Source organism: Macaca thibetana, chromosome 18 (genome assembly GCF_024542745.1).
Source record: "Macaca thibetana thibetana isolate TM-01 chromosome 18, ASM2454274v1, whole genome shotgun sequence".
In the NCBI taxonomy this organism is placed as follows: Eukaryota; Metazoa; Chordata; class Mammalia; order Primates; family Cercopithecidae; genus Macaca; species Macaca thibetana.
The window spans coordinates 20,791,537-20,812,967 of NC_065595.1; positions in this window are offsets into that span (position 1 = coordinate 20,791,537).

The window sequence follows — 21,431 nt, forward strand, 5'->3', positions numbered from 1 at the left end:
TTTAGTTGAGAAGTTTCAGAGAAGCAGATGCAAAGATGGAATTCAATGCATTCTGTTAGAGAAAAGGACTGAGGAAAAATGAAGAAGGAGCCAGGAGAGTCGAGAGCTGTCAGGCCATTCAGGTGTAACCCCAAGTACTTGTTAGTGTAATTATGTAGCCAATCCAATACTGACTAAATCTATAAAAATGAGTGCACTGAAAATAAATCCTGTGTCTATGAGCACTAAATTGAATACATTGAAGAGACTTGGTAAAAAACAAGTAGTCACTGGCCAGGTGCAGTGGCTCAGGCCTGTAATCTCAGCACTTTGGGAGGCTGAGGTGGGCAGATCACTTGAGGTCAGGAGTTCAAGACCAGCCTGGCCAACATGGCAAAACCCCATCTCTACTAAAAATACAAAAATTAGCCGGGCATGGTGGCACACGCTGGTAGCCCCAGCTACTTGGGAGGCTGAGGCAGGACAATCACTTGAACCAGGGAGACAGAGGTTGCAGTGAGCCAAGATTGTACCACTGCACTCCAGCCTGGGGGCACAGAGCAAGACTCTGCCTCAGAAAAAAAAAAAAAAAAAGTAGTCACTAAAACATATTTTTTAAATTAAATCAGAGATGGCCAAAATTACTGTGAAAGTTTGGGGGAAGCGCTTAAAATTTAGTATAATTCTATACTTTTATTCTGTTGCAGTGTCTCTGCAGTTTAAAGAAACTAAAACTGGAAATCATTGTCAATGGATTGAGGATGTGATTTGTGCAAAACAGATGATGAAAAGCTCTAATCAGTAGATCCTATGCAAAGAAAAAAAGTGATAGGCTTATATCTTAAGACTGGTTGAATATACACTTCTGTGCTTTAAGCTAAATGAAAATATTTGCTTTTTAAAAAGCCTATGTTTGATGGACTTTCTCAATTAACCAACCAACCATTCCTACCCATAAGGGGCTTCTTTTTTATTTTTTAAACACAGTACAACTGCATTTACCACTAATGTTTACATGTGTGACAATAATGGAAAAAAACAAGAGGTTCCTGGGATGAAAGGAGTATGTAAAGGTCAGTTAGGGTTGGGGTTAGGTCTTTTCATTCAGTAATTTGTTCAGAAGAGTTTTAGAACCTTGCCAAAATCATAGATGGCCTGCTTTGATTTCACATTCATGTTTGGCAAGACTAGATACACACACACACACACACATTTATTATGTGGCAGAAATTTCTGGACCCCAAGTGATAGAGGTCAGCCAAAGGGGTTTTCTACTGTCCCCTATATTCTCTACCAAAGACTTGCTAGGGAATATTCAGCTGTCGCCTACATTACATTTCAACTGTCTGCTAAGGAAGAATTAGTTGTAAATTTTGATTCATCCAGGCCCACCTCCAACCCCAGGCTATTTCTTTTGGCTAATTCACGCATGCAGAGAGAACACGAGGAGTTTGCCTCAAACTCTTCACTAAACTTTATGGGTGCACCCCAGTGACTGCTCCACATACGGGAGACGTCTGGCCCTTTTTAAAATCCCTCCTGGAACTTAAATTATCGACTATTGTAATATCATAATTCTCTCTCTTCATTTGATACAGGATAATGCAAACAGGAAATCAGCAAGCAAGCATAATTTCTGGACATGATAGAGTCCCACCGAGACTTGGCAAACAGGCTGTGCATTTTCCTCTTGTTGCATGGTGTTATGACACCTCTTCTACAGATGTGGCCCCCCAGCTGTGAACTCCTTGAAGACAAGGACTAGAACAGCGCCTGGCACAGTCCGGGTTGTATATAGGTGGCTCAGTTGAATGAATGCACTGCTTTTGTCCAAAAATACACTCATCACCATGCAGAATAGACTCGAAATATAACGCGTTATCCCATACTTAACTAAACCCATGGCTTATTCACGGTTGATGGCACCTCGTGCCATATAGCAAGGCTGGAGAGTGTCCAGCCAAGAATGATGCTGTAAGCAACTAAAAGAGAGATGCCAAGACTTCAAAGGATAGGACGTTCCCATTTGAAAAAGAGAAAGCCCAGAGCAAGGAGAAGATACGTATAAAAAGAATGTTATCCCTATAGGAGACATAGTCTAGAAAGCTCATGAAGCTCTTTGCTTGTAGGCAGACAGTGGTTCTCAGACTCTGAAATATCAGAATCACCTGCAGCCTTGTTTCAACACACTCGTGGGCCCTTCTCCAGAAATTCCAGTTGCACAGGCCAGGGTGGATGCCTGAAAGCTGCATTTTTTTTTTTTTAAACAAACTCCCAGGTGTTGCTGATGCTGCCATGGAAACATGATTTGAGAACACTATAGTAAGAGATGGGAAAGGCTGGAAACCAAGTTTCTTCTAAGATTTTAAATTAATTTTTAAAATGATATAAGTGAATTCTTTTAAAAATTTGTCTCACAAACGTTCTCAAGTATGCACAACAGTAAAAAGACTCATAAAAAACCCACAGAGCACACATCACCCCACTTCAAAAATACCAATTTACCAGTCTTATATATCCCCCATCACCTTTTTTTTTTTTGCCAAAATAGTTTAAAACATATCCCAGCCATATCAATTAATCTATAAAGATTTCAACATTTATTTCTAACATTATCATTCTAACAGACAAGCACTCTTTTTAAATGTATTTACCTATTGAGGGAAGCTAGGATGTTTGCAATGAATTGTTTATAAAACTGTAAGAGCCAAGGAAGACCGTGCTGCATGAATCCCAGATTCTGACTGACCCAATGTTATTTCGACTCTTTTTATTTGGCAGTGACCACCCTCTGCTTCTAGGCCTTTGCTTAGCCTGCCACCACACACACACACACACACACACACACACACACACACACACAATCTTGTTAACCCTTCCCACCCATCTCCTCATATCCAAATACTGTTCTCAGTTGAAGACATGTCCCTTCCTTCTAGAACCTTCCTCCAGCAGTAAACCACTTATCTCTCTGACACATAGCCCAGCCTTATGTTTCTCCTGACAGGGATCTGCAACTTTCTGCCTTCTGTTGCCCAGGGGACTGTCCCCGGGGGACGGCACATTCCTGGAAGGTGGCATGAGGAAAGGGTTCCAGACAAGCTCAGAACAGCCCACAGTCCTCTCTTCTGTGAAGGACATTACAGTCCCTCGGGGTTGGAGGCTGGAGGTAGAATTTTCATTTCCGAGAAATGACCCTGGATGCCAAATGATTATCCACAACCCTACAAGCTCGATCAGATTCCGAGCGTGGGGGGCACACGCTGTTGCCCTGTCTCACTGATGGCTGCCACTACAGTGCAAACCTGGGAAAACTATAGTTACAGCCAGCCTTTTGCCCAATCACCACTCACTGAGGCTTTTCAGGGAAGAACTGAGTGGAAATTGGCTGGGCCTGTGGAGGAATCTGCAGGTGGGGGAGGGGTAGTGGGCGATGGGGAGGTGGAAGCAGAAATGCTAAGAAAGCTAAATATTGTGGTTAAGTCGGAAATGTGGATTTCTGACGCTTTTAGGAGGAAGAGGATGTGGCTGAGTGTGGCACTGGGGCACGTGAAAATGAAACCACCCATAAAGCAAGGGATTATAAACGGGCTGTGAGTGTGGCCAGCATTGACTTTGGCAGTAGAGGTCTGGATTTGCTAAGCTTCACGGGTGAGTGAATGATGGGAGTTGGAGGCAAGGAGGTTACTAGAGATTCCTCAGTGCTCTGGGGGAGGTGTTTTCAAGCCAGCAAAACCAGCCTTGGTGAGACCTGGCCTCTGAATAGGACGATATAAAAACCCACAACGAGACTTTAGCCTAGTTCTCTTTTTAAATAAAGTCAGGTGGGCAGGGGCAGGGGGATTCCCATTAGAAAGTTTTATAGTACTTTTGTAGTAGGTTATGAATTACGCTTTGGAACTACACAAAACAGTTCGAACACAGTGCTTCCTGCCGCTAGAATTGCAGGCTGTCAGCCACAGCTTTGCTCACCTCCCCAGCTAAGCCACCTACCTTCCTATGGGGGAGACAAATCACCCGCTGTGGTCTTGTTGCCCTGCCTCACCCCTTGAGAACCTTCTTTCTTTTCTTTCCTTCTTTCTTTCTATTATGTACATTTAGTTCCCACAGGCTTCCTTTATCAATATTTCAATTGGTTGCTGCTGACCTATACTTGAATCCAAATATTTGCCCTATTCAGTATGAATTGTTCATTCAGCCAAATGCTTGATTATGTCTGTGCTCTTTTGAGCAAATTGAATGGGCTACTTGACTATGTAATGCCGATATAGCCTGGTCATTAGTAGTGTTTGTTAGAATTGACCAGATGCAACAAGGAAGGAAAGGGAAAGAAGAAGGAGGTTTGTGTTCAGTTTTCCTTCCAGAACAACCATGGTGAAGAAAATGAAATCGTGCGCTTTCCAGGGCACAGTTCTAAACTGCCTTCCTTTTCTTCCAAATGGGCCCGTAGTCTAATATGAATCAAATGGGACAGGGTTCAAAGGAGATGGATGCTCCTGAAGGCCCGCAAGTTTATATATTCATTGGGAAACTACCCCCGTAAAATGAATATGGTTTTTTTAAATGATGACCGGCCTTCTTATTTTTATTGTTTAGATCAAGACACAAGAAATAAAATAAAGCTAACTACGAGCCTTGCTCTTGATTAATATTACTCCCTGCACTGGTTGTGTGACATTTCTTCCCACATTCAAACTAACCTTTGATGAATGTCAAAAGCCACGTGACTGGACAATTTTTAACTATCATATGTTAAACTATAATTCACACTTTAGGGGAGGAAAAGCTTTCTCCTCTATCCTCTTATGTTCAGTGACTGGGTCTCTGCAAATTAAAGTTACAAAAGATATAAGGAAGAAAAAAGTAGTCTATTTATGCTTGCAGTGCACATACATGCTGGAGAACTCAGCGATGAGTAACTCAGAGAAGTGGTTAGAATTCGGGGGTTGTATACTGTGTCTTAACAAAGAGCAATAAATTGTGAAGAAGAAGCTAGACAAAGGGAAAAGGTTTGGGGCTTGTGGGGAATGCTAAGTTATGGAAAGGGGACAAAAAGTATGGTAAATAAGGGTCATTTAGCACGACCCTTATCAGACTCTTATTTGTTATGCAGATAAGAGTCATCCCAGGTGGCAGGAGTGTCTTAGAGTGGTTCTCTTCCTGTGATGGAAGAGTGAGATACCGTTCCAACAGATGTCACCTTTACAAAGGGAAAATTATGCCCTGCTTTTTTACAGAAATGGAGAGAGCAGAGAGCAAATTGCCGTAAGTTCAAAACAATCCTTACACAAAAACGGCATATTTTGGGGTGCCACGCTTTGATTCTTTTCAATACAACAATTATTTGCTGACTACCTACGACATGCACAGTACTGAATTATGTTGTGGAAACACTTGATGCACAATAAGGGTTATAATTTGGCCCTGACCCAAGGAAGGAAACCAGCACAGATCCAGGAGAATTTTTCCAGGCACAAGAGTGGCTTTGAAATGTAAATTAATTTTTCCAGTGCTCCAGAGCAGGAAGTGATAATAAGAATATACCGGTGTGTTGGTGCTTGACCTTGAGGAGTTCCTATCTTATTGGTAAAGGCAGATATGTACATAATGTAGAAAAGATAGGAATGAGAATACTTGGGGGCAGGATATCAAGTGAAGTAATTATGGACCAAAAAAACAAAACTGAATATGAATAGAAGGTACCCTTGCCCTCTGGCGGCTTACAGCCTGTTAAAAGAGAGAATTTATGGACACAAATAAATGGTATCTAAGGCAGACTGCTTAAAGGAGCAAGCAACAAGGTGACAGGGGCTTTCAGGGCTAGAAGAGGTCATGTCCAAGACCACTGCATACGTCCAGCCCACATTTTTGAAAGCCTTGCTTGAAACTCATGGCTCTGATGCTCCTTCAAGTTCACATCATGTGTATTTTTAATTTGTCTGAAGAATTTACAAAATTCTTTAAACATCTTTCACATAACTTTTTGATTACAACAGGATTCGCTGCTTTATCCCTGCTTCGATTACACAGATTGCAATGCCCCATTACATAAAAGAGGAGAAGAGATGGAGGGAAATGGGTATTCATTAAGCACTTTTACTATGTACCAGCCCTTGAACTCGGTAGGCACTTTCAACTTTGTGTCTCACTTATTTATGAAGAAAATTTTCACTTGCTTCTCAGTTCCGCCTCATTCAAGATTCCCCATGCCTCGTAATCCTAAGTTGCTCTTCCCAGATATCCCTGCTCACCTCCCTGTAGGCAGAGGAGGGACCCTGCACACCTACCATGGTGTCACTTGGACCAGCTCTTGCTTCTGGCTGAGCAGCCTTAGAGTTTCTTAAACTGTCGACATTACTTGATTGTTAGGATTATTTCTACGATCAGAGGGTACAAATCCTGTTTTGACTTTTCTCCAAGCTTATTTCCACGGAAGGTTCTCCTCCTTCCTTTCCAGGTCCTCTAAGGCTGTGCTCTCCTAGCCGAATCCACATATCAGCCCTCTCCAGAGACCTCCTGGATGGTCCTCACGGCCACGTCATTTGAAAGCAATCTTGGCCTTTGTTTCCTCCTAGAACACACATTGTCCTGCAAAGAGCATGTGCTTCAGGTAAAATTGTATTGGAATCCAGCTCTGCTCCTCACACACTGTGCAGCGTTGGTAAATCCCTTAACCTCTTTGTCTTAGTTTCAACACACGTAAAAACGGGCGTAACAATATGCCTGCCTCACCAAGATGCTGAGGGGACTAAAGAGGTCACGTGTCAAAGCACATAGGACAATGCTCAGTCCATAACTTGTGCTTATTAATATTAGTTTCTTCTTAATATTTGTTATTCTGCTTTTTGGTGGTGAGAATTAGATAGATAGATAGATAGATAGATAGATAGATAGATAGATAGATAGATAGATAAATAGATTGCTCTATGGTGGTGGCTCATGCCTGTAATCCCAGCACTTTGGGAAGCCAAGGTGGGCGGGATCGCGAGGTCAGGAGATCGAGACCATCCTGACCAACATGGTGAAACCCCGTCTCTACAAAAATACAAAAAATTAGCCCAGTGTGGTGGTGTGCGCCTGTTGTCCCAGCTAGTCAGGAGGCTGAGGCAGGGGAATTGCTTGAACCCTGGAGGTGGAGGTTGCAGTGAGCCAAGATCACACCACTCCAGCCGGGCAACAGAGCAAGACTCGGTTTCAAAAAAAAAAGAATGCTATATATAAATAGTGTGAGAAACTTGCATTGCAGAGAAAAGCTAGCCATCGCTTTCGGCTCTGATTTGAAGGAGTAGGAGGAGGCTAGCATTTCTGAACAGGAGAAAGGCAAAGCTCTCAAGCTGGAGTTCCTAGCTCACTGTGTTGCATCCTAGCTTACTGTGACACAGAATGTCAACTCTCTGTGCCTCAGTGTCCTCATCTTTTAAGAGTATAATGATATTATAATGCCAGGGGCCTTATAGGACTTTCTGGAGAATTAAGTTGAGAAAATATGTGTAAAGCTGTAGTTTAGTTCCTGGTCATAATGAGTGTCCAGTGAATGTCAGATATTATTTTTATCCAATGCTCAATATGTGTCATTGTTATAAATATATCATTTCTCTTATATATATATATGAAATGTACATATTATATTCATTTACCAATGAGAGATCAAAATAATTTCCTTTTAGTAGTGAGAAGGCCACGTTAACGTCTGGTGTTCTCTGTGTAGTCAAGAACACCATAGAGTAAAGGCAAGATATTGAAGCAGCCTGTAGATGAGACATTTGGGAAGAAGAGGTGGAGAGGAGAATGGGGTAGGGAGAGAAGAAGGAGAAGGTATCAAAGGAGTGCCCCGGAAATATATTTTCTAACATATATCAATGATCAACTGTTACTGCTTGAAGATCTTAGGAAGAAAAGGATTATACAAACAAAAAATAGGACAGGCGCAGTGGCTCAGGCCTGCAATCCCAGCACTTCGGGAGGCTGAGGCAGGCGGATAACTTGAGGCCAGGAGTTTGAGACCAGCCTGGCCAATACGTCAAATCCCCATCTCTACTAAAAAATACAAAAATCAGCTGGGTGTGGTGGTGTGGTACACAACTGTAATCCCAGTCACTAGGGAGGCTGAGGCACAAGAATCACTTGAATCCAGGAGGTGGAGGTTGCAGTGAGTTGAGATCACACCACTGGCCTGGGCACCAGAGCAAGACTCTGTCTCAAAAACTAAACTAAACTAAAAATAAAAATAAAATATTGCTCTAATAAGGCCATATAATATATATATTATACAATTTATGTAATAAATCACCCATAATCGTGATGACTGTAAGACCCATTACTTATAATGAGGTTAAAGAATCAATTCTAAAAGTATTTGTCTAGCCCCTATTTTAGTTTTCTAAGGCTACTAAAATGAAGAACCACAAACTGGGTGATTTAAAGACAGAAATGTATTATCTCACAGTTTCGGAGGCTACAAGTCCAAAATCGGGGCATCGCCAGGGCCATACTTCCTCTCAAGATGAAGAGACGGATCTGTGCTAAGCCTTGCTCCTCGCTTTGGGTGGCCTGTCAGCCATCTTTGCTGTGCCTTGGTTGGTAGATGCATCCCTCCAATTCTTGCTGTGTGCCTTCACATTGTCTTCTCTCTCTCCATGCACATCTGTCTCTCTGTCCAAGTTTTCCCTTATTATAAGGACACTATCATATTGGATTAAGACTCACCTATTCCATATGACCTCATCTTAACTACTGTAAAATTACATCTGCCATGACCCTATTTCTGAGTAAGGTCATATTCTGAGGTATTGAGCTTAGGACTTAAACGTATCTTTTTGGGGGAACACAAGTCAACTCATGATAGCACCTATTTTCCAATACTCTCCAAGCAAATTGCAATTTGGAATCATGTGGAATACTTTGCTAATATAATATAATATAATATAATATAATATAATATAATAATGTTTCTAATTTTAGGACTAAATCATTCTGATTTATTAATATTAGTGATGTTACAGCAGAAAGTTCTAGTTTAAAGAGGGAGTGCATAACTAGATTCTGCACAAATTCTTCTCTTTTAGTGTTAAAATCCCAAGGCCATATCTAAAAACTGCACCATTGGAATAAGGGAAAGGGGAGTAGGGTTCGCAGTGATGTGTCCATTGCATGTAACACTGCACTTAATGGAGAGTGCAGTCTACATTGTGTGACCGTTGTGTCATAAAAACAGGAAGGCTCACAAGCCAAGCCAGCTGGTGGGATTCTAACCTTTTGCAATCACACACACACACACACACACACACACACACACACACACACACACACTATAACTAGGAAAGGAGAAGGTCACTCTGCTTAGTGAGGTAGAGGAATTCAGCAACCAACACAAAAGAAACTTTCCCTGAGAAGATTTGCAGAGGAGGCCTGGTGTTTCTCAGCTATTCAATCCCTGAATGTGTTTTCATGTTTTCAAGTCAAAAAATAAGGTTCTTGATCAGGAACACACAGGGGAGGAGTCACTTCAACAATGACCAAGCCCGGTGAATTTTGACCGAAGGCCAGAAAAATATTGGTTTTCATGTTGGCATGATGGATTATTTGCTAAAACACTAACATTATATTAATTAAGGGAGATATTTTGCCTTGTTGATGAAGAAAAAATTTTTTTGTAAATAACGTGCTTAGCTTTGACAATGATGAAGTTAAACATATGCAAATTATCTGATGAAGTTGCAATGACTCGATGTAAAAAATACATCTGTTTCCTACTGCTGGTATTTTCTAAAAGGTCAGAGCTACTTCTACTTGATGTGTGCAGGATGAATATAATAATCTTTGCTCAGAAATGCATACAGTATTTTAATAGCGTGCCTAATATCTACCAATTTTGAAATAGTTATCACTTAAAATATTATCACAGAAGCCATAAATATTAAATACTATATGAATTCACATAAAAATATAGGAACTGATGCATCTTAGGGCTCTTCCAAGGTATGGGATGCTTTTCCAAGCATTTAGCTTGCTTCAATACATGGTTATTATTACCATCCTTTCCTCACTCTGAAACTTGCAAGACACTGTTTATATCTTTGCCCTAGACATGTGTTATCTTATTTCATCCTTACATGTGGGTTTTATCGTCCCCTTGAACAAGGAGAAAACTAACGCTGAGAACACTAAAGTAACACGATCATGGCAGAGGTGAGATTTTTAAAGTCGACCTGACACCAAGTCCCACACTCTTTCTGTTGAACCTCCATACTGCCTTGTTGGTTGTTTCTTGGTTTTGAAAGAAAAGAACAATCTGGTTTTATTTGTTTTTTACTGTATTTATCCCATCACTGGGAAGCCCTATCTTGCCTGAACCAGACTGAGGTTTAGAAATAAACATACTTCTGTCGGTCCTTCATATAAGGTATTTCTCTCTGCATGTGTGTCTTTCTCTCAGCTTGTGCTCAATGATCGAACACCATTTTGGACCCAAAAAGACCTATTTGATTCATTCATGATTCACTGACACATGATCCGTGTGCTGTATCATTTTATACAGAACATAGACATTGCAGCTAGGATAGCATCGCCTGGTGACGTAGACTGTCTTCTTTATATACAAATTGAGGTTGAGCCAATGTAAACACACTTGACCCCCTGGATGTTACAAAAAAAAAGCAGCTCCACCATCAAAATTGAAAGTATTGTGTTTCCCTGGCATACACTAGTGGCTTCTGGTCCTGCATTTGCCACTAACCGTGATTTTGAGTAACTTCCTCGGGCCCCTCAGCCTCAGCTTTCTCACCGGGCGCTTACTCTCTGAGTCTCACTTCACAGGATTGTTGTCTCAAATGAGAAAACATGAGGGAAGAATTTTTTCAAGGTTAAATTCCCCAATGTGCTGTAGCTTTAAAAACGACGATGAATCCTGTGGTTTGAGCTCGTCGATCTGGTGCTACCCTGGCCAAGGTGTTAGGTCAACCATCCACTTGCTCAGTCTGTGCACTTCAGGTTTTCTTGTTCCCCAGAAACCGTGACATGCGTGGTGCTCTTCAAAACTCATGTTAGAAAGCGTGGATAATAAATTATTCAGGGAACAAAGCCCGAGCTCATTGAAAAGCTATTGCTCTGTGGGTAAATACAACCCCACTGTGTATTAAACAAAAATTAAACCCCATTTTCTTTTTTATAGTGAAGTTGCCATCAATTCAAATCCCGAGAACAAGGCCCTGGACACAGTTAATAGTCCGCAGCCTGGCCAGCCCGGGCTTTGAAAGCAGGGAAGCCTTCCTGAAGTGCTGCTTGTACCCAATTATAACTCACTACTTACCATCTTCATAATTTAAATCTGTCCACCCCTTGGGAGGGGGCACATTTTTGCTAATCAAAGCCATGAATGCACCTTTTTCCTTTTGACAGCATTAAATTAAAGCTAAATGGTCGGTTTTGAATGAGTTACTGTGAAGAATAAAGGCATTAATGAGGTAATTTCATTATGGAGACTCATCCAGGCCTATGTGAAAACGAGGGAAGTAAGTGGAAAGGAAAGCTGCTGAGGAAATTAGGGTTCCTTCCATCCTAATTAATGTTTGGGGGCATTTAGTACAGGCACCAAATTAACTGCTCCAAAGAACTCTCATTGAAAAAAATACATTGTTGCCCTCCCTTGTAATTAGAAGACAGTACAAGGAGAACACTCTGGGAGTATAAAGCCAGCCTTTAACTTATTCGGCTGGCGGCCGAAAACACACCATTATGGGGCTGGAGTTTAAGGAAGCACTAGGCAGACAATATAGGATTGTTTAGGTCCTTGGACTCTGTGAGCTGTAAACAGGTAGCCTCTGAATGAGGAATTATGAGACTCCTGGGAGGCCTGGCTTCCCAGCAAAACAGTCTTAAATGCATCTAAAAGGAAGAAAGAAAGGTGAATAGGCCCAGCGTGGTTCGCAAAAAGAATGCTCAATGCTTGTCTTAAGTGATTACATGATGTTGCGCCGGCCCCTCTCACTGAGTTATCTTTACACTGCTTTTGTCTCCTCTAATTGGAGCTGATGAGGTGCTAATTGGAGGCCTTTTTAAAAAGCCCACTACTTTAATCATTGGAAAATCGAGGGAGGCTGAGGGAGTGGAGTTAATGAGACAGGGGGGAAGAAGAGAGAAAACTTTATGTAGCTAGCTGGACAAAAGTGAAGCTGTGGTTTGTGTGTATCTAGGAAGGGTGAAAGGGAAGGTTTGAGGGGAGGAAAAGGGGAGCTCAAGATGTTTTATTTTAAAAATCTTTCTGCAGCACCTTCAAGGTCAGCTGGAATAAGAAGAATCTGGTTAGTCTGGCGGTTTCTGTTCTTTAATTCTCACACTGGGCCTGAATTCAGACTAAAGCCTTTATGGTCCAGCCCTCAACTCTTCTTCAAAATGGTAGGAAGAAATTGTGTGGAGTCGGGCGTGCCTCCCACTGACCCTTGTTCCTCTTCTCAGAATGCAAGTTTTTCTTGAACCCTTTGGATGGGTTTTCGCTGCTGCTTCTGGTGGCGGAGAGGACTCTTCATCTCGGACCTTCTCTGTGTCACGGGTGGGGAGTGTAGCGTGGTGGTCATGTCTTCAAGGGTTATGAATTGGGGAAAAGAAAACAGAATTGACTTACCAACAGTGACTCTGAAGTTGGATATGTTCTGATTTAGGGTTGCTTGTTTGTTTTTCTTCTCCTTTATGCTTTTCTGTGCTTTCCAATCTCTAGAGTGAGCCTGTATATCATTTACAAAATAACATTTTGGCCAGGCGCAATGGCTCATGCCTATAATCCCAGCACTTTAGTGGGCTGAGGTGGGTGGATCACCTGAGGTCAGGAGTTAACACCAGACCGGCTAACATGGCAAAAGCCCGTCTCTACTAAAAATACAAGAATTAGCCAAGCGTGGTGGTGCATGCCTATAATTCCAGCTACTTGGGAGGCTGAGGCATGAGAATCGCTTGAACCAGGGAGGCAGAGGTTGCAGTAGCGCAAGACAAGATCGTGCTACTGCCCTCCAGCCTGGGCGACAGAGCAAGACTCCGTCTCAAAAAAATAAAATAAAATGTTAATATCTTTATTCAAGATAACTTTGTTACTTTAAGTAGCAAATAAATAGAATGGAGTGAGTGGCAGGGAGGAGAGGTATGATGTGGAAAAAGTGGACTTCTAGAAACGTCCTCTCAGGGGCACCGAGCCTGGGTTGCCTCCTCTTGCTGTGTAGCAGGACCCGTGGAGTGTCAGGACACCATGGAAATTCAGAGAGAAGCATCACACCTGAGGGTTATAGAGTCTCCCACTCAATTCTCCATTCCCTGGCCTTGAGAGGATCGATAAAATATTTCCAGAGTATCTTGGAGGATTTATAAAGTATACTACGGGATTTAGCACTTTATATATTACCTCATATTGTGTATAATCGCCACCACTTCTTGAAGGTTAATTTCCCCATACACTCTAACCTACTTTAGGGCAATGACCCTGCAGTTTGTCTTCCACTCCCACCTAAGTGCGCAAGCTTAAGTTACCTTTTCCACACTGTCCCCGTGTAAAATCCAGCCACACGCTGTAGCACATCAGCCAAAGAAATATGAAATTGACATGACACGGTTGGCCTGTAAATGAGAGCACGTAACATGGGCAAAACCCAGTGGGATCGAATTTTATCCTTGGGAAATGAGTTGACACCTGCCAAGTGGTGGGAACAGTGCCTGGCGCTCAGTTAGGGGTCAGTAATTTAAAGCTGACACAAGGTGACTGAGAGTGAGAGAGAGAAAACTGGGAAGCAGATAGTCTTAAAAGTCAGAAATGATTGTGCAAGGCAAGAGAGGCAGCATTTGGTTTTGAAAGCTGTAAATCTAGGGAAGAGTTTTGTGTAGGGTGGATATGTAGAATGAACATGATGTATGTCATTCAGAGATTGAGAAGGCAGCCGGCCAGCATCTGAGCTCTGTCACAGTCAGTGACACAGCACTCCCCACAGAGAAAAACAGGATCTTGGCACTAGAAGAAGCATTACAGGTGCTCTGGCCTCAGACCACTGTTCTGCAGATTAAGTGATGGGCTCAAAACCATCCAGGTCATGGACAGTGGCTGAGTCTGCAACAGATTCTAGGTCTTTGACCTACCAGGCCAGGCCAGTGCTGTTTTTCTTTCTCTTTCTTTTCTTTTTTTTTTTTTGAAACAGACCCAGGCTGGAGTACAGTGGCACGATCTTGTCTCACTGCAACCTCCACCTCCAGGGTTCAAGTGATTCTCCTGCCTCAGCCTCCTGAGTAGCTGGGATTACAGGCACCCGCCACCACACCTAGCTAATTTTTTATTTTTAGTAGAGATGGGATTTCACCATGTGGGCCAGGCTGGTCTCAAACTCCTGACCTCAAGTGATCCTCCCGCCTCGGCCTCCCAAAGTGCTGGGATTACAGACGTGAGCCATGTGCCAGGCCTGTTTTTCCTAATAGCACACAGACTTACAGGATGAAGAACTTGCCAGCCTCCTCCTCTGAAGTTTCTGAGTATGTTAGATTAGTACAGGAGACCCCACTGTATAGATGTATGTGTGTGTGTGTGTATGTGTATATATATACACACATACATACACACACATTTACACACATATACAGACACCTAGACATATACGTCAGCCCCAAGTTCAACCTCATTCACTCAGTCACTCCTGCACTCATGCATTCAGCATCCAGGAAATCTTGGGATACCCACGAAGTACTATGTCCTGAGCTGAGTGCCAGGGATATGAAGGTCAGCAAAACCTAATACAGCCTGTCCTTGCGGAGCTTATTGTCCAGTGCATGGGACAGACATTGCATAAAGATTTACACAAGGATTGTGTTGATTCCTGATGCTATGTTCAATGTTGTGGAGGAGAAGCACCGAGTAGACAAATACGGTCCTATTTACCAAAGACTCCAGGTGACACTGAGGCAGGTGCTTTGAAAACCCTGAGCTACGGTCAGCAGGCAGCAGAACCTCCCCTCCAGCTGCTATGAAAGCAGCTTCTAATGAGTTAATGAGCAGCCTGAGGATGGAGGGCGACAGGGAAGGTAGGGGGGAGGCGGAGGGGACACAGTAATCTGCAGGGCATTAGCGGATGCGTCAGCAGGAGGCTGGGGAAGCTATTTGCCAGTTGGCTGCAACTTCTGAAAGAGCAGGCAGAAGGGTCAATCAATGTGGCCTTCATCAGTTCAGTGACCATATTTTTAAATAATAATAATATTAAAAAAGAACACATAATCTAACAGGTTTTTTGTTTTACAAATTAATTTGATAAAATAACTTGCACAAACACAAAAATTAAATTGAACTTAGTTATACAATTATTCAATTGGCGCTACTGAAAAAAAATACTTTTATATGAGGTCTGGGGCACGTAGGAGCCAGAAATAAAGATCTCAGCATTTTAGCTCGACAGGGGGATTTGAAGAATGTAGTAGAGCCATACCCCTTAATGTAATAAGGAAGAAAGGAAGATCCAGAAAGATACGTGACTTTGTGATAGGTCATGCCAAGGGCAAGATTAGAGAATAGGGCTCCTGGTTGATAATTCGGTGTACTTTTTTTTTTTTTTTAATAGAAGCAGGCTCTTGCTGTGTTACTCAGACTGGAGTGCAGTGGTGTGATCATAGCTCACTGCAGGCTCAGACACCTGGGCCCAAGCAGTCCTCCCACCTCAGCTTCCCAAGTAGCTAGAACTACAAGTGCACACCACCATGCTAAGCTAAGTCTTAAATTTTTTGTAGAGACGGGGTCTAGCTATGTTGCCCAGGCTGGTTGCTCAGTGCATTCTTGAGTGCAGCATGCCACATACTTTGATCCATGTACTGGTCAGCAGCAGCCTTACAATACACCCAATTAAATAAACTAAAAGCTCCTGGATATTGTTACTAATAAAAGAAATGCAATTTAATACTCAATAATATACCAATCTTCACCCAACTTGGAAAAGTTCAAAAAAGCAAGAAAACTGGCAAGATTACTGGGATTGCATTAACAGGACTCAGGAGGCAACTTGAAGAGGCTTCTACTAGAATGGTTTTGGCATTATCAAGGATAATTGGCACAGACTGAAACACATCAAATATGCTAAAATCCATGAGTTCAGAATGACGTCAAACAGATAGAAAAACAATGACGGCCAACAACAAGAAAAAAAAAAGTTATTTTAGGAGGATGCCTGAGAACCAACTCTGTAGTTTAAAACTAGTTTCTTTTTTTTTTAAGTAAAAGTATTTTCCTGCTTATATTATAGATCAAAGTTAATAAATAGTTGATGAGAGGAAATTACTTTTTCTAGAAGCATCCCATTAATAAATGAAGAGGACATGATGGAATTAGAATGTCACCATTTTATCAAGCCTAATGAAATAATGAATCTAGGAAATGATGGTCAGTGCCTGCTCATAACCAGACATGATGCGTCTCCTAATGGAAGTTCACATTGCCCTCTGCCTACGAACTGTTCTTGCCAAAAATTCCAACTGGATTGGCCAGCGCTTCTGATGGCTCAGCATTCTCACAAACATGGCCTTTATCCGGGCCTCTGAGGTTCTCACTTGCTGTTTTGCAATCAACTCCTAACTGATCCTTCAGCATCTCACAGCCCTCCGGCCTCCTCACCTCAAATCACCGGAGTGATCCATGTAAAATGTGTGTCTTGTCTAAAGCTCCTTGCTGCTCTAACTGGTCAGGCTCTGCTGTGGGTTGAATTGTGCCCTCCCCAAGAGACACGTTCAAGTCCTAAGCCCTGGTACCTGTGAATTTGACCTCGTTTGGAATAGGGTCTTTGCAGATATAATCAAGTTAAGATGAGATTATAATGGATTAGGGTGGACCTTAATCAGTGAGTGGTGTCCTTATGAAAAGGAAACTTAGACACAGAAACATGGAAGATGGCCACGTGCAGACGGAGGCAGAAATTGGAGTGATGCATCCGCAAGCAAGGAAATGATAGAGATTGCTAACAAGCACCAGAAGTGAGGGGAGCTACCTTTCCAGCTTATCTGCAGAGGATCCATCCCTCATACCCTATGTCAGCTCCACCGAGTCAATCACAGTTCCTCAAGGGAGCCAGGCTCTTGCATCCTTCTGACCTTTGTACATATTGCTCCCTTCGCCAATAATCAGTGTCATCCTCTCTGCTACTCAGATGCCCCCAGTCTTCGAAATCTTAGCTTTCCTCCTGGGCAGAATTAAAGCTTTTATGGGACCCCAAAGAACTTGTACCCACCTCTTCCTTTATGTTTTCCAAGCAGCATTTTAGTAGATTTCCACACCAGACGTGGGCTCTGCCACAACAGGGAGAACATCTTATTCTTTCCACAATCCCAGTGCCCAGCAGAGTAATAATAACCTTAATATCAATTAATATTAATAATAATATTGGTTAGATTTACATATTAACACTTAGGAAGAGAAGGTATTGCATATTCATACATTTGTTCATCCCCCACTTCCTACTCCCTACCCCCATCCAAACTTCTGGTCACCTACACTACTCACCTCTGGAGAGGCCGTAGAGCAGTGGTTAAAAGCATGACCTCTGGATCTAGAGTGGCCTTGAATCACATCTGTTTTTTCAGGTTACCAGCTGCAAACCCCAGAGCTGGAAGCACAATTTGAGAATGCAGGTGAGCAACGCTGAATGGAATGGCAAGGGAACTCAGTGGTTTCTGTGTGATCTGTGATTCACCCCCATATGAATCCAGTTACTGAAATTGACCTTTTGTCCACAGTGCTGTCTTCCATATTCCAGTGGCCATGCTCCTGACTCCTCGATTTTTATCTTTCGCACCTTTTTTCACCTTCCTGCCCTTGACACCCGTTCAGTTCTTCTCAATCTTGCTGAACTGCATTCTACTTATTTTGGACCTAATTCAGCTTTGTTCATTTTCGTTTGAGTTTTCAACAAGGTATTGACTAGGTCTATTAGCTTGGTGTTTTCTCAAAGCAATGTGTGTGCATTTTAAAGTTTTTAGTATCCAGACCATTACTGAAGTGCTACAAAATTAAGACACCATTAGCAACCACCCACTAACCCCACAATAGCTCTTGGAGAACTACCATTTGTTGTGTTTTTTGCCCTTGCTCTTTATAGTCTTGTTTTGAAAATTATGGTACAATACACGTAACATAAAATTTACCATTAGTGACACTTAGTACATTCACAGTGTTGTGCAACCATCACCACTATCTAGTTTTGGGTTTTCATCACCTCTAAAGGAAACCCTGTACCCATTAGTCAGTCTTTCTCCATTCTCTCCTCCCCGCTGCCCCTGGCAACCACCATCTGCATTCTGTCTCTATGGATTTGCCTATTTTGAATATTGCATATAAATGGAATCATGTAATACGTGGCCTAACATGTCTAACTTCTTTCACTTAGCATGTTTTCAAGATTTATCCCTGTTGTAGCAGGTATCAGTACTTCATTCCTTTTATGGCTGAATAATATCCCATTATATGGATAGACCACATTTGTTTATCCTTTCATCAGTAAATGAACATTTGAGTTGTTTCTACCTTTCGTTTATTGTGAATAGTGCTGCTCTGAATATTTATGTACAAGTTTTTCTTTGAACATCTGTTTTCAATTCTTTTGGGTATATTCCCAGAAGTGGAAATGTTCTAAGTGAGTAACTATGTTTGCATTCTTGAGGAACAGCCAAACTGGTTTCCACAGTGACTGCTCCACTTTGTATTCCCACCAACAATGTGAAAAGGTCCCAATTTCTCCACATCCTCACCAACACTTGTTATTTTCCTTCTCAAAAAAATTATAACCATCCTAGTGGTTGTACCATGGAGTCTTTTTAAAGCATAGATATCATTCTAGAAGTGCTTCTTCAAGTTCACGTATGCATGCAGCATTCAGAGATTTTGTAAAAGTATAGATTCTGCTGCCGCCAGTCTGCAGTGGGATATGAAATCTTCCAGGGGTGGTGGTTCTGCTGGTCCACGAGATTTGTGGAGCAGCAGAGATCACATAGAAAGACGATAGCAGCCTTTGCTTGAAACCCTCTGGTCACTACCCACTGCAGTTAGAATATACTTCAAACCCCTTTCCATGGTTAGCAGGTCCCTGTCAATCCTTCCAGCTTCCTCTGCCTCCATTCTCCCACTTCTGACCATACTCCATTCTGGGCTTCTCTTCTGCTCCTTGAACATGCCATGGCTTTCCCACCACTGGGACATTACATTGTTGTCCCTCTGCCTAGGACTTTCTGACCCCCTGATCTTCACTGAGCTGCCTCTTTATCCCTCAAGCTTCAGCTCCAATGTCTTCCCCACCAAGAGGCTTCCCAGAGCCCTCTACCTAAACTGGGAAACAAGGTTTTCTGCCTACCAGTCACTCTCTATCTCACCTCTCTGGTTTTTTTTTTTTTTTTCTTTTACGGCACTTACCAATATCACAATTTGAAATTTTATTTTTAAAAGTTTGTCGATAATTTTATTGTCTGTCTCTCCCTTCTGGCCCATAAAACACTACGACACCAAGGCCTTGTTTTTCTCATTCATTGCTGTATCTCTAATACGAAAACAGTGCTAAGTGCTGTTCATCTAGGTGCACAATAAATGCTTATTCAATGAATGAATGAGTTGATTACAGTTTCAGCACTTCTTCTTGTATGTCCCCATGGTTTTCAAATATGGCCATGTGTATCTAAAATGTCACCCAGAGAATATTATAAATTATTGTCAGAATTATAGACATGGAACACCTTCCTAAAGACTTCCAGACCATTGAAACAGCCATCAGACAAACTGCCACAGTTTAACTCAGCCTACCAACTGGCTTCTTCATTGTCTGCTTCCACATCTACTTTTCCCGCCGGAGTTTTTGTATCTGTTTACAATTACTCTGAGAAAGGAATATACGATGTCCCCTTTCCCCATGCTGGTTCTGTTTTCCTTTGTAAGCACACAGAACAGTGTGAACATCTCAGATGAGCATCATAGAGCTTTTCTCATAAGCCCATCTAATAAGCAGCAGATTTCCGTGACTTCTTGTGTCTTCACTGTATAAGGAGGTGTTTTCCATTTCCCTCGGTGGAGTCTTTATCTCATTTTCACTTTTTACCTTTGGGCTTGAACACTCTAAATTTGTTTGAGCCTCGTTGGGGACTCTGCGCTGCCTCTCACTCATCTGTCTTATTTGCGTTTCAACTCACCAGAGCATTTTGAGCTTTATTCTATCCAGACAGGTTTCCTTTTGTCTTTTCCACTTTTTGTTGACATTGGTTGTTTATTTCTTTATCATTAATATCGTTTCCTACATAATCATCCATAGATCCAAATAGGTCCCTTCAGCCTTTATACCTCTATTTCAGAGAATTTTAAGATGAGTCCCCTACAACTGTGAAAGCAGTCCTTCCCCCATTTAGTTTCAGATTTAAAGTGAATCGTCTCTTTCCATTCCCTGTGGTCTAAATCTGATCAGTTTCGCATCACTTTCCTTCCTTACACCCTCAAATCTCTCCTGATGGAAGAATTAGCTCAAAAGGGCACGCACCTCATCAGATGCTGAAAACATACCACACTGGTCTTATTTTCCTGGGTAGGAAATCATAGTCAGTCTTTGGCAAAATGTCTTTGCTTTTTATCCTTTTCTGCCTTAACCCAGAAGTTCAATCCTCTCTGCTTTCACTTGTTTCTTGAGTTGGTGATTATGGGCAGCCACATGTTGGCCTTGGTGATAAATCGTTCTGGCTCTTCTTTCTTGTTACTCGATATCCAGGAATGTACTGTGTCAGATGAATGCCCAGCTGCTTGGATGTCACTCTCAGAGTTTATTGCACTTTTGTGCTGGCTTCTCTGCATCCTTCAGTAGTCTATGAGCTCCTTCTGGCAGACATTGTATTTTATTGATCTTTATTTCTCCAGCAGCCAGCATAGTGCTCACCTCACAATGGATTCTTAGTAAAGATTTAGAGACTGCTGAATGAATATCCTGTGATCCTTTACCTTACAAGCCAAGAGACACAATACCCAGGCACACGAGACTCCTAATGAACATGGAAAGAGAACATACAGGTAAGTGTGCAATGTGGTTCAGTAAGTGTTCAAAGACAAGAAATAAATAAGAGTTCATGGAGTTTTAGAAGGCTTCATGGAGAATGTAAGACCTAAATTTGACCATTAAAAACGAGAGAGAGAGAAGCATTGAGGAAGTGATGAGGACGCTTAAATTTTCCACTCTGTCCCTCTCAAGTTTTCTCATGGGGATGCCTTTGTTTTTCTTTTCCTCTTATCATAGCATCTCTGTCACTGGGTCGCCTGCAGTCTGCTCTTCCACCTTTACCAGCCTGGTCTAAAAATCCTCTTATAGTGCTTCTCTGTGCAACCCTATCTTATTTTTTGGCCCAGCGTGGAGTATCAAGGGCTCTGATGGACAATACGAGTTTTGTCCTTCCAAAACTCTCTTGGGCCACTCTCCCAGCCTAGTGTACTAACT